The following is a 20,466-nucleotide window of genomic DNA, read 5'->3' as shown; positions in this document are numbered from 1 at the left end:
CATGTGGAACGCGGGAACGGTGAGCTTATAACGGCTAGGCTACTATTTACTATATCTTCTACTACATGTAACTACGTACTAAACGTTTATCTTATTATATTAAATGGCAATATAAACATGGTTGTGGTGTTCGTAAGCGATATACTCGATTTAAGATTTATTTTAATTTTACACTGAGCATTCAACCACGAACTACAAAACTTCACGGAAACGACATGTTTACTTGCAACATAAAATCAGCTAACACGTATTTCCTTCAACTGGATACAAGTTTGACACACTTTTGGGACGTTTTGCTTGAGACGACGTCGACGACTTCACGTTTCCCATGTTAGGAGTTGTTTATTGAAGTCATGATGTGACCTTAACATTGTATTTTACGATTGTCTCGTCAGTGGTCCAAGCACTGACATTTCAATAGAGAAGGTGAGCAGGGGTCGTAGCGTGAGCCGGGGCACGATATTATGTTGCCCATCCATCTGGCTTGGCAATCTGAAGATTGTTTTGGGACACTATCACTATCAATTTTTCATATTTTCGTAGTCTGATGCTGAACTATCTTTCGATTGCAAATTAATTCATGGCCACTACAAACCGTATTGCAAATATAGAAATATTAAAATTAATAAACATGAATATTTATTTTTAATTGATATATTAAAATCTAAAGAGCGTAGAACTTTATGCTACATTCATCTTAAACATCTAAATTTATTTGCACCACCAAGAACACTATGGATAAACGATTAGCTATATTTAACTCAATGTAGTCGGTTGAATTTCTCGAATTGCTCGCGGAAGCCTATCGGCGTTGGTGTTGACTTAAATTTGCATCTAGTATTTTCTAGTCGTTACGTCGATTGTAGGTACTCACGATTTAACGCTGGTATTAATGCATTATTCAGAGGGGTTTTCATTAGGCTGTCGCTATCGGTGCAGAGAATCGCGCTCTCGTTAAAATGTACGGATGGCATGACGGCTGCTCGTATTGAGAACACTAAATGGTCACTGTATTAGGTATACAGCACTAAATTCAAAAATCTGACCAGCTATTTGCATATGCGTTTCTATACTTTACTACCGTTCATTGTAATCTTCTTCCGCAATATATTTAAGTCGTACATAATCTAACGTGCTTTGTATTTTAATGTGCACGCTACTATGGTAAAGTAATAAACATGACTCGAAAGTCGAGAAGCTTTAAAATTTTATACCAACTAATTTCCGAACCAATCATTAGTAAACATATGAAATATTTTATAGACATAGGCTTTATATACCTACATGAAAGCAAATATTAATCCGTAATTTATTTATTAAATCCAAGTACATTTTTTAGTAAAACGTTTATTAAGAGTGTCATTAACCAAGTGAAGCGATTCATTATGGAGCCTGTTGAAGTTAAACCAGTTCAAGAATACTTGTGTGGTACAGTCAGATGAGACGGAATGGACAGGTTTGCCAACACATGTGCTGCGACTGCCCTCGCGGATGCAGTATACTTTCCACATTAATGAGTAACCATTTTCCATTTATAGTGTCCTGATTTACTGATATACAATTATTCAATATTAAAACCGTTTGACATACTTATATAAACATTCTTCGTATCGTAAAAACGATCTTAGCAGCACACTAACGTTAAAATTTTAACAATTTATTTTAGAGCTCAGCTCAAAATATCGATTATTAAAACGAATCGATAACATTGAATTTGGAATAGTAATCAAATTTTATTAGCAATCACGCGTCTTGGTTTAAAGTTAAATGCAGGACTGTAAATAGACGAAAGCGTGGGATTCAATTATTGGATGCATTTCCAATTAATGGTCTCGGTTCGTTTATTGATGTAACAGTTGCAGCCGTGGGCCAAACGTGTTATATACACGCATGTTCCTATCATGATCCCAAATAACAACCACGATGATATACTAACTCACGCCCTAAATATCGATTCAATATCTTCAATTGAATATCTATGCATATTATAATCGTAAACATACGAATATGACATTTATGACCCGATTAACGACAGGCGAAGGCGATCATTTGGAATTAGATAATACTATTTAAGGGCACTTCGTTACAATGAATGGTAAATGAAATATAAATCATATATTTTATGACAGGTGTTGAGACCATTTTCTCTCATCTAAAACTAAAGATATTTTGAGACATATCTCGGAAACAATATGCATTTGCAAGTTTATTGATCCTAGACAGTGGTTTACAGCGCGACACTAATGTAAACAATGAGCAATACTGACCGGGTTAACCTTGAATGGCAAATGTGCGTGGAGTTTCGCCGAGGAAAAATATGTCATTGATGCAAGCAGCGTGCGTGCGCCGGATAACGGTCACAGCGAACCGAATAAGTGGTTTTACATCGTACGTGGAATGATAATGTTCAAGTCTCGTTGACACGCGATTCTCCAGTCATTTTACTATCTGACGCATTTCATGGTCCCACTTTCTAACCTTGCATATTTAAAACGCGAGTAAAAGTTCCTACTTACTATTCTCGGGTCAATGTCTTATCATTTCAGTAGATACAATAGTAACAATATAATCTAAGTGTGTAGAGAGATTTCATTATGTTTTCAAAATATTATTACGTAAGTAAATTTAACTACATATATTATTTTTATCGTATAAATATATATTCACAAGAAACTTAAACATATTACATAATGATGCATTAAAACTAACAAGAAGCTCGCGAATCCACAATATCTATTATTTATCGCCTGCTAATGGTTACGGTATTATCTTAAATACATTTAAATACTTACGCCCTACACAATTGCTGCAATGAGCACAGCATGCAAATACTCGGGTCCATTAAACCCCGTTATAACGATATTTACCTATAGAACAGTCTCGCAAAATAAAGAAAGGTTTATAACAATCGAGAACGGGAAATCAGATTATGCCGCAGGCGCGCATCGGATTAGTATGATTGGGATGATGAGCGTACTTTATAATTACAGCGTTAAATAAACGCATCAGTATGAATTCTACCAACTTGCTCTTTTGCAAGAGTAAAAAACTTGAACGTCAATATGAGGAAAGTTCTCTTAAACAAGTTCCTGAGATCCTGTCCTCGGGGCAAAAAGGAAGGATGGCATTTAGAGATTGAATGTATATAATTTATATAGGAGATATTTACATCGTGTGGATTTGAAGTTCCCTTTCGAGATGTGTCAGCTGCTTACTCCGTTGGTTGTTACTGACTACAAGGAGAACGATATACGCACTCTTCCTTTCTACATCAACAGTGGATGCGAGCTGTATGTAATTATTTATATGAACGACGCTGATACAAATTTTAAATATTTCAATATTATCATCGCAACTTATACTTTCCTTCGTTGTGTTTTAAACATGAAATAGGAACAGTTATTTATTAGTGAAGTTTATCATATCGCGAGGTAATACAAAATAAGATTAACAATTTTCTCACGTCCGCATGAAGATCGAGTTAGACGACGACAACGTCTGCAAAAAGTAAGAATGAAAATCTAATAGAGTTTGTGGCAAGCTGGTTATTTTTTCTACTTTTTATTTTCTTTAACGAAGAAGAAAGCTACAACGCCTGCGAATGAAGGCGAAACAACCTTACATTACTATAATAACTGCGATCCGCCCTTTTGTCATTATTCTCGCACTTTTCAATGGTATCTAATGTAACTTGAACACAAGACAAAATGAATACAATATTCTTCAATTTGTTCTCGTGAAAAATTACCGCAGGTGAAATAATTTATTTTGTTTAGGTAATATTGCAAATTAAATGTTTACGTATCCGTGTCAGCTCATAAGTAATTATAGATAAGCAAATACAATGAATCGATTTTCGTGTCGTGATTCTATTATCGTAATTAAATATAAATAAATTAAAATAATTATGATTTGAATTATTAATAAGAACTTATTAACAGTTAATAAAACAGATGTAGCGAGCGATAGCCATGCGTCATAAAGCGAATGCGAATAGAAAAGACGCGGCGATCATTGAGAAGGGAAATTCAATGATTATTGTCTTGTGATTACACCTTCGATGGCCACCTTATTTTTATCATCGACGTAGAATTGGCTTTCAATGACTGTAATAACTAATTCACGTTTCTACGATACGATCATAAGGCAATATGTATACATTTTGAAATCGATAATACATCGTTGTTTTAAGTATGTTCAATTTAATGATTTAATGCTATAAAATCTATACTAAAACCTACTGACCTTATTCGTGTTGTTATCGTAATTTATTTAACGATAAAAACTAAAAGATCTACTGATATTATCTTGCTTTCTAATTTAAATTATTAAAGTGAATATCTATTTAAATAAAAATATACAACATTCCATCCATTCATAACCCTCAGAGGTTTGTGTTAGTGTTACGTAATTACAATATCCTTCCTAGAATTGCAAGAAACGATAGCCTATTCCTTATGTGGACGTGTTCCTGTTTGTATGTGAACCGTGTTTAGTAATTACCTTCGCGGCCGCTGACTCCATTCGATCGATGAGGTGACTGAGTTAGACAAGTCGCCTGCCATTATACTGCTTTTATATTATATTATTATGACGTGGCACACTTCAAACCTTATGTTTTTATTTCAAAATAAATTAATTGTGAAATAATAAAATCTATCATTATTTACGAGCACTTATAAACATTATGTAATGATTATTAATCGTTCCCTGGTCCGAATCTGATTGTGGCAGCAGTCGCCGTTATCTTAATTCATCGATTTTAATGCTGCGCTAATAGTTTTTCAATCTACCCTTGCGATAGGATATTGGGTGAGTCCGTTTGGTTTAGTGGCAGTATCGCGCGTAAAATCGTAACTTCTTCCCACATAATTGGCGTGTGGGCGCGGCGCTGGCGTTATCCCGATCGCCGCCCACCGACGACGAGGCGACGCCCGATTAGATAAATAGGCCCTGCCTGCGACCCGTTGACACCTCCCAACGCTATATCTTCGACATGTAGTTCGCATCAATACTATGTTAGATCGGAACACTACATTGCATTTTATTTATAACACTGTAATCTAACTGTTAATTTAAATATTTACCTTCTTCAAAGATTATCGATAAGATCTCTAGAAAATTTTCTATAAATCAGCATTTTTAATGTCCATTGAACAATAACAATCCTCAGCAGCATTTAATAGTCACGCCCGATTGCGAATATCCGTAGTAGATAAGCATCGGCAGAAGGAGTCAGCTTCTGGCCTTGATGACCTTTGAGGATTGGACGAAGCGACATTATTCGAATGCAACTCTCATTAGTGATAAGAGATACCATTAGGTAATGTCTGTTGAACCAAACGAGACAAAACCAAGATCACTTCATTAATTGATTATTATTGTATCCTGAGAGCATTTCCATTTATTATCTTGCAACAAACGTTTCACTATACTGTCGGGTCGTTTTATAATTGCTTAAACAAAAACAAATATATTAATCGTAATTGATGATAGACTTGTACGTTCGTTCTGACAAGATAAATATATAATTATTTTATTGAACCGTTACGATGATTTAATGCTTTCATTGTGCTCAGTAATAATGTTCAGTTCAATTATTTTATTATTATATGTAAGTGAGCAAAGTTTTTGCTAAGCTTAAAGAATAAATATACATTTAACGTTTCGAAGAAACTAGTAATTTTGTACGTGTGAGGCCTCTAAAACCATTCTACAAATTATTCGATCTTACACTTTCTCGTTAGCACAGTAATAGCCTCGAGGGCGGCTCGTAGCTGTTGTAAGCATTCAATATTTGTTGAAAATGCTCAAGACTTCCTATATTCTTAGCCTGCAGGCACAAAACATTTAACTGGTTCAATAAGTTCATGTAATTCTAGTGATTATCAGCTAGTTCCATTTTACAACAGAAATGATACAATGTATGATGATAAGACTTACATTATTTTCAATGTGTATTTATCAAATATAATACAATACACTTAATAATATGTACCCGTAATTCTGATTTAGATGTAAAAAAGTGTAATAGATTTTCGAATCGCAGTTAAGTTACACAAGAACACGTTTGTCATAAATTTTAAACATCGACTAATACATACTAGTTTATCAACAGCACTAACTTTTCTTTACGACGGTAACTACATTAAGACGGTACGTTTAAACTAAAAATATCTATAATAACATTTGTTGAGACTTAAAAGGAATGATAAAATCGCACGGTGTATATTCAATTTAATGTAGAGATAAACTAAAGAGGCATTAGCCACTTCTGCAAGTAGCCTCTACGGCTGAGCTAGTAGACGATAGTGCTATTTACATTGTCATATCAACAACAGCTACTCTTTATATTTATTGAGTAAAAAAAACATACCGGCCATACAGATTACATATGTACATTACAATGAAATAGCGGGGTACTCTGCAAATGACATTCCACCTTCATACCACACCAAATAGCCTCTGTGCCTATTTAGGTCACATGCTGACTGCCAAGTAATTGAAGTGTGAAGTGTAAAGTTGTTAGTTTCACCGCAAGTAATCTTACGGGTACATAAGAAGCTCTTGACTAATTCACGGATCGTGCGTTTCAGGCTGCGGTCACGCGCTGCCGCAACCAAATTCCGCTACTGAACGTGCAATAACCCTACGCCTACGATCTTTACCAAAATTATAGAATTAAAAAAAAAATTAAAGTCAACGCCCATTTAATTTAGATATGCTTTGTACCATTTATTTTTTTTAATTTACTTCCATGCCGAAAGAAACAGTTTCTTCTTCATGTAACTGTAAAATTAATAATATCTTTAAATGCAAGAATGCATGAAATATGTATTCATTAACATTAAAATAATGAAATTCCTCTTTTCTGTTATTTATTTTAACGAAAAAAGGTCTCGTATCTTCTAATTACCTCAGCTTCAAGAATAGTGATCGTTGCTGTAACTAGAAAATCAATTACCTATTCAATGAACTGCAACGTCTAATTAACTTAATTACCTGGTTATTGACTATCTTACTCGTGCAGTACTTTTCATTTTCACCTTTATAAATTTACTTCTATAAAAGTAGGGCCAATTAATCGTTAAAATAGTACATTAAATTATTCATTATAATTAATATTTCATCCACACAAAACGATATAAATGATAAAAGTTTAATTATTTACATTATAGATATGAGGGTAATTAACATTAAGAAGTTGTGACATCGCGGCATATCAATAGATCGTTAGAGATCATCTGTTTTCACTTACGGTGCAGGTAGTTTTTCGCCGGGAATGCGATCGCGACCGCGATCAACGCCATCAATAGATTGCATTGTGCTCGTTGACGCCTGCACACAGGTTGCATAATGCGTCAGCCGTGGGAGCGAACTCACAACCGGGCCGTTATGCGACGCACGCCACCGATACCGTTCCATTACCGATTTTATTAGACGATTCTTGTGTATCGCTCGCAATCAATTTGAGAACATTCCGCCCGCTTCGCTAGCAACCTATCATGCGCCATAAAGCGCTCTAAACCCTCGTTCCCCATTTAAGCTCACACGGCTTTCAGATTTACGACATAATACAGGCCTTTGCAAATATAATTCAGTTCAGTCTGCGTTATCTGGGCCAAAGATAACAATATGCCACTAATTTCATGGATTTTATCGCACGCCTTTTGTAAATGATACCGAGCAATTGTACGTGATTTTGCACTATTTGGTGCGGACTAGCAGGTATTTTAATCGTAATTTGTCTCGGTTACAGGTTACCATTCAATTTATGAACGTCCTTTGTTACACGCTATTTATTCCGATTGTTTTTTTACTTTCTTCGCCCTACATTTGAACTTTATGAGGTATAGTCAAGATTACTGTAGTAGTTTCACATCTCATTTTATATTTGATGTTTAACTAATAATCCATTATAAAGATCGTTTAATTTAATAATTTACAACGAAGCTGTAAATATTTTATTTGTTTGTGATGAATAATTATATTTACTCTTTGCGCTATAGATATCTCAAACAGGCGATTTCTTTTATACAATATACTTTATACTCACAGCAAAATAGTTTCTATGGTTAAATGTATGGCAGTGTATACCTACTCAGGTAATAAAAACGACCAGAAATGTTTGGTCACCCGAAAAAAGAAATCCAATGCACACCTCATTTATGGTATATCCAAATTTAGTGATGGTATATATTATTGACTTTAAAGTTCGGAATAGTACTTCAGTGTGTCAGCGATGAGTCACCAACACCCGCCGTTAACACAACTTCGCCAATTTTATTTAAAAGTTTTATCACAGTCTCATCTTACTTTATATGGACAGCAGTTAGTTTTTACGTATATAGATTTTTTCTCAAAAATCTAGGACATGTTACTGTTATATGTATAACCTCATGTAGGTCTTTTTGTTAAAGTTAGTTAGTTTAGTGATTTTCTCACAGTCAACATTTATGTTTTTTTAAATGGCTCGATCACGGCTACGAGGTCAATGTACTCCGACGCCGATTAGGACGCCAACGATCGGTCGACCCAATTCGATATTTTAAGTTTTGTTATTGTTGTTTTTATAAAATTCACTTTTTATTTTAGAGCATTTTTTAGAAAAAATAAATTATTGATGGAAGTTAAATGTTTGTTACAATAAAAAGAAAATAGCGAGACATTTAAAGATTGATAAAGTACCTACCTAAGAAGTCACTTTCTCAATTCTGAATTTGATTTTGTTTGGTTCGTCGTTGCTGTTTATAGTACAGCTGATATCAGTTTTACGTAGGTTGCTATTATGCGTGCCTTGTGCACCTGCCGAACGAAATACTACAACTTGAAATTCCTAAGACTGGTTAAGTGCGTCGTAAGAAGGGCAAACACTTGACCACTGTCTGAGTTTGCCGCATTATTGTTAACTTACGTCGTATCATTTTTTATTCATACATTTTGATTTTATTTTATAGCTTACTATTTAATTAGTAAAATAAATAAAATACAAGTTATAAATAATCCGAAACATTAATAGAATATATTTTACAATTAATATAATATAAAGATTCAAATATAAACAGGTTTTCATGCACAGTTGGACAACACGTAAGTATCACATAACTGTTTAGAAAGCTAGTTTTTTAACAATTTCCGAATATAATCAATCTATAAATTGATTCTCCATCGGATGTAAAAAATGTAATTGTCAAAAGCTTTTCAGACACATCCAATAGCGTCGAGAGCGGTCATTCAACTCGCCGCCGCGTAATTAAAATCCTTCATGGAAAGCGAGCCTGATGGAATCCGTCCTGGCCCTGCGCACGACCGCCTCGTACCGCCCTTTAAACGTTACTATATAAATAAGAGCATCGCGCTCCTTTGTAGGTCCACGAGAAACAATGCTATTATTAATATCGTCATTTCCCTTTTTTCAGATCGCGGATTTTTTTTCCGTTACGTTAGGAACTCTCGCGTTTAGTTAGTATTTTTGTCACATTTTTTTTAAACTATTATTTACAGACAACTTCCATCTGCAGTGCGATTTTCTTTGAATGTTTTTCGATTTACCTTAAGTGGTGAAAAAACCTAGAAAGTTGTAGTTCGGCGTACCACTTTAAAATATTATCAGAGTAATATAAAATCTCATTACAGCGATCGATAATAAGGACGTGGATTTTCCTTGTACTCGATAGTCCGAAGAGTAGCGTGTCACTAGCGCGCGCGAACTCACGAACGCATCACTGTTCTCACGTGACCCTCTTAATTATAATCTGCTACAACAATGGGGTCAATTGAATCCTATTAATAAGTACGCTGCCTTTGAAAGCATGATATTTCTTACTATATAAATTTTTTTATTAATATTATAAAATATAAATTCTTGTGATTCTACTATGTGTCGCTAATGAATCAACTTGTCTGAGTACTCTTCACATTGTTATACTACAAAGCACCCTTGTAAGCCAGAACTAATAACAGCTATAAACGGATTTATTTCCACAACATTCCATGTCTGTGTCTCAATTTACTACGGCCAGGGCGCCCTATCTAGAGGCTTGTACTAATGCTGACCTTCGGCCCCGATCGTGCATTCCAGGTCGTTTGTACCAACTATGACCAATCGTTTACTACTATCAATTGTGTATGCAATTGTGTAAAAGCATTTAAATACAGTTGCACCTAGATTTATACTTACTTCCAATAAAAGTGTATAACATAAATGCAAAGAAGCAGATATGTCAAGTTCCTGGGTGACTACTACTGATATATTTCACAGAAGTATGTAAATCTGATACATTGGAAACTAAAAATATAGATAGCGATAGTTATGTTATTCAAATTAAGTTTATTATATTTTTTACTTTATTAATAATACATGATCATAATTGCAACCCCGAGCACATCAGCCGAGCGAAAACATGTATAAATATTTAGTACACTAGTTTAAATATAATCATTCGCAATTTATGCGAACATTATAAAAGTAATATAAATATATTATTAAATGTCATGAAAGTAAATGCGTTAATAACTCTCTATTAAATAAATCACTTTTCACCAGAACCAAATGACTACAAATTATGCACCACAAGGTGGTTTAAATTGATCCTATTTCCGTATCACTTACTTATAAAGAGGATTAGTTAATGGAAACTAGATAATGTTGCATTTTTGTTATAATACCTAAATGTAACCGTTCAAATGCTTACTATATAATTTATCGAAAAAAACATGAAATTTACGTCACGTCAACAGTCTATGCGGTCTTGGCGGCTGAAATGCGGAGCTTCTTAAAACGATATTATAAAACCTTCTCCAATACGAGATGCTTCTTGTTTTATATAACTCTTATATATAGTTTAGAATACTTTTAGTGAGGCGTTACATATTGCTAGAATTTCCAGCTCAAGTCTCTCGAAAATTTAATTTAAAATTCGAATCTATTTTTGTGAACGATATATAACTAATTAATTACCAATTATCTGTACTGAATCTCGTGATGTAATCTAAAAGACAATTTATTAGTAAAATAAATACGAAATAAAATCTGCTTCATTGAGAATGAAATTGGAAGCTAAAAGGATCGATTTACAAACCGCGATTCAAATACCTGAGCGCTTGAGCTTCCCTCGGCTACGAAGGCATAATTACGTTTTTTTTTCTGAAGCAGAGATTTTTACGAATTACATCAATATAGATAGATAAGCTTATCGAAACAAAATACAAATTTTGAGCCAAATCGTGGAAGCTATTTCCGAGATACACAGAAATTACAAAAAACATAAATACAAAGACAGATAATTTAATAGAATAAGATTTAAAAATTTAAAAAATCCACTTAAGAATGTCATAGAAAATCCAAAATAAAATTTCCTGTCATTTCAGATTTTCATCTAAAATACGGAAATGAAAATGTTTTCACAAGAAACTAGTTATTAATAAACTAGTGCTTATTTTCATAAGAAACTTAAGTAACGTTAGACGATCAGAAGTTTTTTTAATTTATTATTTTCCGTTTTCTTCCACTTATTATTGTTTTAATAAGCTCAGTAACGGAACATTCAAGGTTATTTCTCTGATAAAAATGCAATTTTAGTCTCTCTTACAGGTTTAAAAAATTCTTCTTGTAGGTATTAAAAAAATTCAGTCCAAAATATATTTATTGCATATTATTGCCTTTAAGTTTAAAGGAAATTGTCAGAAAAAAATATTGAAAATTTTCATCCGTTAAGTAATAAATTTATTAAAATTAATGGGACATTTTTAACTATTTCTTATTATGCGGTCTTTGACCGCGACAAAGCTTTTTTACTTTATTGCAGAAGTCTCTGTCGTCGTGTCAGGCATAATAAATAATAAAAGAAAGTGTGGTTGCGGTTGAACCCGAGTACTAAAAAAGAAATTATAATTTTAATAAATTAATCTTACAGTCCATTCATAAAATTAATAATTAAAATTTTTGAAAATAGAACTGAACAAAGTTAGGTTTCTTTGTTTATATTGATTTTTTCACTGTTAATTATTTTTATTTATATCTAAAATTCCGTAAAGATAAACATGCGACAACGCCGCACCTACGATTTTATACTCGCAGTGCAACGCGTTGATGTCTTTTATTTAAGACGCATGCTTTTTAACGCTTATCGTTGTTTCTAGCTATTCAGTTAGATTCAATTAAAACTTTTAAGATAACCGTCTTTAAAATACTTTGTATCAATGTTTATTATTTCAATTTTAGTTATATATACGCACGTTATAGAGAAAAATATGATCACAAATATCAAAGATTTGTTAATCTTATATTATACCTCATGAAAAAAAAATTAAATAACGTTTTATTTATGTTTGTAAAAAAAGCTCATAAATTATAGTATGACATTGCCGCTGCGCTTTTATAATTTCAACATAAATTATGTTCATGCTCGAAGGATTAAGAGCACGAATTCAAATACTTTGCTCTTTTTTAATTTGAAGGCCTTACGAATAAATGTTCTTTCTTTGTAATAAATCGTGCCCTTAAGGTGAAGAAACTTAAAGAATCGACAAAAACATCTTCCCGGAATGGAATCAAACGATGCGAGTCTAAATATAGCGATGTATAGCTTGTGCACTGGAGCCTGTCAATCTCACACACGATTGAAGACAAGCGGGGGACGCAAAAACATCGCAATACCCACCTTAACGGTACAACATACACTTGTTATGTTTTCTGATATCTTTATATTGTAGATTGTAGTTCCATCCCGTCTAAAGTTCAGTTATTCTTCGAATAAATTGAACCTCAAAAACTAATCATTCATTAGCCTTGGTTCTCATAGTACCTACTTGATTCTTACTACTTTTAACATTTTATTAATGTCAACATAAAACCTCTATTAAGGTGCTTTAAAAAATTTAATGTATATCAGTAAAGACCCTACGCATGAATTTCTAAATTGCATTATTGTTTAAAGAAAAATATATACCGAAACAGTTATTTAGTAAATAATACCTTTATCTCTTGCAATTCTGTACCAGAAAGAAATTGTTTGATAAAATTGTCTCCATATTATCGACGAACATTAAAATAATTTTAATTTTATAAGGACAATTACCGCAATTATTGTTTCACAGAATGTTGCAATTGTTTACATACCGACGATTTCATCTGAACATAAACAACCTAACAAAAATCTATCCAGTTTCTGGTTAATATACTGTTATATTAACAACTGTAAGTTAATCTATTTGTAACGGAAATTGATTTCATATTCCTTCTTATAAATATGTATATAAAGCAGGATAAGCTCTTAATTATCTTGTACCGTAGTAGGGAGACTAAGGTCCTTACCCAGCTACCGCAACCACCATAAAATATTTATAGACCTGTTATTGAACAGGACAGTCAGGATAACACAGGCCAAGGACTACTTGTAGCGGGAAAATAATTCCGCGAAAAATCCCGTAATTGACCAAAATTATGTAGTTCAGATTATTGTTTAGTTGATATATAATGTAACTTACCTTTTTTTTGGAAAAGGTAGTCTGACAAAAGTTAAGTTTTCAGAAGTCAGCTTCACGTGTTAGTTCAAACAATTTTAACACCCAGTTCATGAACTTTTCACTGGTCGTATATCACAGGCAGTGCGTTACAGTCCTCGTGATGCGCGCGCGCTGAGATGGTCGCGAGCCTAGTGTCGCGGCCACTCTCGTCGAGACACTGAACTTGCCGCACTGCGCCCCAACGGTTATAACATAACACGTCTGACGTAACCTTAACCTTGCAAGAAGAAGAGGAACGAGCCGCCGAAGGACGGAGAGAGAGAGCGATAACCCGAGAGAAAGGGAGAGATGGCCGCCGGACGTCGCGGCGGTCGTACCGAACCGCGCGACCACATCGTAGACGCTGGTGCCGTCGATATCTATCTGCTCCTGAGTTGTCCCGTCCTAAACGACCTTCACACTATCCTTTATCAGTATAACTTTTTATTACTTTAGTACCATATGTAATACATTTATGAGAGTGATGATTATAATATAATTTGTGTTCTTTATTTTCAAAGCTTAAGAGTAAGTCAAATTGAATGTTCTTCTTTGAATCAACTTGCCCGAAAATGCATTACTTAACATGAGATATGTAAAATCTTTAAGGATGCTTTTTGTTTACGCATTGTCGGATTGCAAATAAATGACACCCTTTGGTACAAGCGTGAATTATAATGAAATTGCAATTTGCTATGTGTGCCAAGTGTGTCGGCGTATTTGCCTAAAAGCATATTTTACTGCTGATATTCAGTTAAGCAGATGACCTCTACTTTCTACGGGTCACTAAGATACGTTTACTTATTAAGCCTGATATTTTGTTAGCTTATTGCCTACCACTTTCCAATCAATTAAAAAAGCAATTATGCTCTTCTTAGCGTGCAAATCTGTTGTTTATTTTGTTGTGACACTATTAGCAATTATCTTGAATCGTATAAAATATTCACTAATTAAAATCAGATAGTTTTGCGTTGTTATCTCACTTTTTCTCACATGTTACTTCACTGGATATCTTTACTGTCGATTGATTACATCATAAAAGTATGTTCTCAAGATAACTCACTTCAGTGTAATTAGTAGCTTATTTCCCATCATACTTTCCGCTTATTTGCTCTTCTCGAATAAAACCAAGATAATAATACCTAGGTTTATTTAGTATTATTTTAATTATTATGTCAGCTTTTATTATTTTCATAAACTATCACCAGCACAAATTGTAATAACTTTTTTTTTATAATGGCAAGCTGTCGGTTTGATTTAAAGTTATTATTATAAAAAAATTATAATTAACTAGTGCTCTTTGATTGATAAATCCATTTTAAAAATTAGGAGGAAATAAATAATTAATCACACCCAAAAAAGTCTATCATATCTCTTTTTAGTCTATCATAGATTCCTTTCGGAAACAGTAATTATGTTATTGTTAATTAAGGAATACTTACTTTTAGTTTTATTTGAATATGTAAATGTAAATTTATGAAACAAAGTAAAAAACAAATATCGAGAACCAATTACGGTTACATAGCTATAATTAAAAGGGGGTACTCTTGACAAAAAAAAACCGCTTTTTGTACTTTTTATTAAAGTATACTAACATTCGTCTCCCAATCATTCGTATTTCTGTATGTGTATCTCACAGTGAATTTCGAACAGCTAGGAAATTTAGTTTCACTCTAACGATATTTAGGTAAAATTACGTATACTTGTTTTCTTGTCTTGTTTATCTACAAACAGTAACAACCTAATTACTACTTTTTTAATGCTGCGTTTCATTTTCCATGATTTATAGTTTAACACCTATAAGTGTCGGTAAATACTTGTGGAGATGTAAATAAAACATTTCACACGTTTCATTATGAGGTAAACAAATGATTTCTTAATATGACTGGATCGTTATAACTCTCATAGGTATAATCCATATTTTATAGCTTTAAAAAAACAAAAAAGCTAGTCTGTTTCAAATAAAATATTTATGATAGAACGAAGACTAACGTCGCGATGTCTATATTAATAACAGGCCGATATGAATTTGTATCATATTTCAATTCAAAATAATCTATTAGGACACTACTGTATACATTACCTTCTGATTACGGGGTAAGCTATTGTCTTAGATATTGTAAGCTTCGCAATAGAATATAAAATTAAAGGTTTGAATAAACCAAATTGTACTGCGCTTTATCGAAGATATTATTTTATATTTACTTAATTTTATACAAGACTATTAAAATGTTAATAATAATACCTAAACTTAATTAAAAAAAATAATGTTCTTTTATCATTTTAGATGTTATCATTTTTTTATTACACAGACTTTTTTAAGGCCACCTACAAAATAATCTATTGGACTAAAGAATCTTACAAACTACACGTACTACATTGGACCAGTGTTTTTTATTATGTTTCACGCCATTCTTTATTGCTTTGCTATTAACTAAAATTTGAATGGTTGGCTAGAAGCCGCCGTGCATGCTTTTATGACATAGTATCTGTTTCACTGATATATTGTTTCGTGGCCACGACGACTCTACCATTTATTCTGAAATACCCCTATCACTTCTAAATTCCGTAGCTTTTATTACACGCCGTACTGGATTTATATCGACAAAATGTGTCGTACAATCCATATACTTATAATAAACATTTATTTATAATAATCATACTTTTTTCTTTGCCAAGTGTTTTTAAACTCGTTACTCAGTTGTAATTAATTCAGATCTCCGAGTATCAGATGCATACGGCGACTGATTTGGACTGATAGCATATATTATGTAAAAACAGATTATAATCTAAGCCTCGAGTCGAGATATAGCAAGAAAAGACCAATAAAAAGTCGGAAGCGGCGGCGAGGCAAGTGAAATTCAACCTATGCGTATAAAATTTCTGAAAACCTTTGAAGCTACTTAACTACTGTGCCTACACACGTATAATTTACACACACTTCGCTTCGTGCAGTCGCTTTAATTTGTCAATTATAATTAAGAAAATAATTAGGAATTTATTTATTTATTTATTCATTTATTTACTTATTCATTTATATCTTACTAAAATGATTGTACACTTTTGGATCCCTGATTTCTAAACTAGGTTAAACTGTATTTTAGAAATCAGTGCGAACTCATCGGACATTTAACATAAGTAAAATATAAAAAAAACATGCTCATAGGGTTAAAGTAAAGTAATACAATATACAATTATTTTGTGTCTCTCTGTGTGTGTATGTGCGTGTGTGTGTGTGTGTGTGTTTGTGTAAGTATGTGTGATTGTGTGTGTAAATTGTGTGTGAGGAATGTATAAATTATTAATCAAAGATAATATTTGTACCATGATATATTTTTTTAATTATACATATTCAAAAATAAACTCTTGTGTGCACTGTAAAATAAATAATGCAAAGATTCCTTTTGTTTTACTCTGTAGGCTATCTGCAATTTTACATTACATATAAATCGTATACTTTTCTTTTAATACCATCTGCAGTCACCATTTCCTTCATGAAGGCTTTATTCACACGCTTTGAGCTCCATTTAAATCAACGCATAATCATAGATTTTTTATGCCTACGTGAACCAGGAAATATTATTCTTGACTAGAATAAACAAAAAAAAAAACAAGATGAGAACGCGCGTACATTGATCAATATTAACAGTAATTTATATATTTAAATCCAACCAATTCGAAATGAGCTGGGATATCAAGTTTGAAAATTAATAGTGTGATTATAATGGTTATTGCCAGCAATTTTTTTAACACTTCCAGCTTCTCTAATCTGTATGTTGCATGAATTCTTGAACTCATCAATCTCTCTTGACCCCAGCACGTCGTAATTACTTGTTTGTTCGCGATTAATTGATATACGGTGTCCAAATATGCTTAATATATGCTATTAATATTATAGGGATTTTTTGCGAAGATATATTTGTATATGTACGTTTAATGTGTCTTTTTTATTATTTCCGTTGATAAAGATGCTATTAACTATTACAAAAATAAAATTGCAGCCTCCATTATACTCCATCGTCAATACAATTAACGTTTAGCCAGGTAAAATTAATGTAACAATTTCATCAGACACTTAATTTCTTTTTTAACCCTTGAACAACCATTACAGCAGCTTACGTGTTATTATTCTGTAAAAACGATAATGGCCGAGTCATTTAAATTGCATTTTTCGACAGCACATACTTAAACATGTTTCAAACTTGAGATGTATAACTATGCATCCCGCAATAAGTACAAACGGTAATTGATTTTATTTCATTTTACATGTAAAAGTTCGACGCTTGACATGTTGTTGTGCTCGAAAGCAATTATGTTAGAAATAATGTGTTTTCAACCATGATAGGCAGAGTGCTTACGCGCGTTCATTACACCTAATTGCATCGTAATTATCGGCTATTGAAGGCGGTATGCAGTGGCGGCGCCCGCCATGTCGTGTGCATAAGCCTTTATTGTCTTTCGCATATCAGATACAAGACGGTTACTATAAATGTAATCTTCGTAAAGAAAATTAAAACTCTTTCTGTGATGTCATTTATTATTGAGCTATAGACTGTGATAATTTGTATAAATAGTTTAAAAAATGAACAAATTTTACATGTGACAATTTGACAATACAACATATGATATAAGATTGTATATATATTTTTTATTGTATATATTAACAACATAACATTATTGTATTCATTAAATCTCTTCATCAACTTGTATGTACAAAAAAAAACAGATACATAATGATATAATTTAAAGCTATTATTACACAATTATAACAGTAAACAACACAAGCGAAAAGGAAACGAGATATAAAATTTCAATAAATTTAAACAGCAAGCTTGTATCCACTTTTTTATGTACATATATTAACAACATTATATTATCATTTAAAATAGTCCCGTTACTATATTTTACAGTAAAATTGGATAAAAGCAGCTCTATTCTTTTGAATTTATATAAATTACACATAATTAAAATAAACTTTCTTAGAGATAAGATCGTTTTTGATTAACTCCTATTTCTCTAAATTTTATTGAAAGCTTTTCTTCAACATAATCGATATTTGAATACTATTGACTATATTTACTTTATGGTCAACTATATTAGTTTCTGCCCGCGGTTTCGCTCGTTTTTGAGTGCACGATAGAAAACTGTTTGGCATAAAGAGCCTTGGAGCGCGAGCTTGTTTTATACGAAATTGTATCAAATTCGGTTTAGTGACAGCTTTAGTTGCGTTTTTATAATGTTTGTATAAATATCATTAAAAAAAATTTTGACTCGACGCTCCGCCTCTATAATATTACCGTATTGGTTTAATATTTAGTATACTTGGAATATATGTAAACATTACAAACAGTATCAACAAAACGTAAAGCTTAAAAGAAAAGGAGACAGTTACTGGAACAAACTTGCTTCAGAAAATCATCCTAAAGACGCAAGTATTCTCACGGTAATTTCCTGTACAAATACTTACGACTATACGTATAAATTAATCACATTAAACCTAGTGGTACTGTAACGGATTTGAAGTCGCTACATTCGGTAAAGATGACGTGTTCTATTCACAGAGCACAGCAATTAAATATGTAAGTTCATCCAGTTTGTTTTTTATGAAAAAGTTTTAATTATGTTCTTATTAGGAAGTAAATCAATTCGAACACAGCAATTTTATTTAGTTTACGCTATATAATTATACGCTACGTTTTTTTTAATCATTTCGTAACACTTAAACATAACACTTGCTTAATGTTTATTAGCTCATCAACACCCGAACTAGATCGAATCGTTGGAAAATTTTTTTTCTTTTTAATTAATTAATTTTAATTAAAGTCTTATAAAGGTGATAAATCCTGTCGTTACAGAATGCCGAAACATTATTAAAACTATCATTTAACAGTTAAAATTATCATATGAATACAACGAAAATAATTGGATATTTATCTCGTAAAAAATTCAAAATCATCCTATGAAGCTGACTTTGTTATATTATATGCGCTAATAATAAGATACCTTATACTATAAACGAAAAAAAAAAGTCGAGAAGCAAATAAGCAATCAGCTTTCCTATTATCTACGCTCGTAGAGACTCGTGACAAAAATGATCGTTATGAACAAGTACATTTTAATATATATCTTAAATAATATCCGTGCTTGTCATTAGGTAAATTGCTTGTTATAGTCTGTCATGTAAATGCTCTGCTATTGCCTTGTCTGAAGCTCGTGTGACTCGTGTCAGATTGTATTAGAACCTACATGTGGCCTTTTTGTACATGCTAAGTACAAGTATGTCTAAAGTATTACATTTATCCGGTATGTATGTAATATGAACTGTTAAATATACCTACATATAATCTTATACATTAAATATTAAGCAATATGTATAAAATATGTAAATTAAAAAATAAATTTGATTTAGTCTTAAAACTTAAAATTATATTTTATTCAGTTTGACTTGATCTATCCGGGAGGTGTCGTTAAGGGGCAAAAAATTGATGCAATGAAAAAGCAAAAAATGCCAATAGTGACTAAAATTAAATCTGTATTATATTTTAAATCCGTGAATTTTATTTAAGTTACGTCTTCTATGTAGACGGAATAAAATTGCGACAATCTCTTATAAAAGTTTTTATAAAAACGATAAAGTTCAACTTTTTTAAAAAAGTTCACAAGAAACGACTGTACATGTATATATAACTCTATTGTCTCTGATAATTTTAATGACAGCGTAGTGTTTTGTTTCCTACGATAATTTAATACCAAAATTAATTCACCGTAATCGAAACAATATTCCTCATTTTATAGTTCATATGATGAAGCTTTAAATATGTTTGTTGAACATCTAAAACAGAAGCTAGCGGCTCTGTTGATATGTAATTAGAGTTAGCTGCCTCTAACAAGCTATTACCACTGCATAAAATCACATTTTGCTGAAGAGTCCTCAAGACTAATGGTTCTTTAAATATGCTT

The 20,466-nt window shown here is 32.4% G+C and overlaps 2 protein-coding genes across 3 annotated transcripts in view; one reads left to right on the top strand and one right to left on the bottom strand.

Annotated features, from left to right (window-relative positions):
- Nucleotides 1-13,696, bottom strand: part of LOC124535453 — a 38,930-nt gene extending 25,234 nt beyond the window's left edge. The window contains exon 1 of the mRNA XM_047111675.1: nt 13,490-13,696. The gene's annotated coding sequence lies outside the window, so the exon portion shown is untranslated. The remainder of the gene's footprint in view (nt 1-13,489) is intronic.
- Nucleotides 1-20,466, top strand: part of LOC124535454 (autophagy-related protein 16-1) — a 127,950-nt gene that overhangs the window by 42,597 nt on the left and 64,887 nt on the right. The gene's annotated exons all lie outside the window — the stretch shown is intronic.

The sequence above is a fragment of the Vanessa cardui genome, chromosome 14 (assembly GCF_905220365.1).
Source record: "Vanessa cardui chromosome 14, ilVanCard2.1, whole genome shotgun sequence".
NCBI lineage: Eukaryota > Metazoa > Arthropoda > Insecta > Lepidoptera > Nymphalidae > Vanessa > Vanessa cardui.
This window is presented reverse-complemented; position numbering and strand designations above follow the sequence as displayed.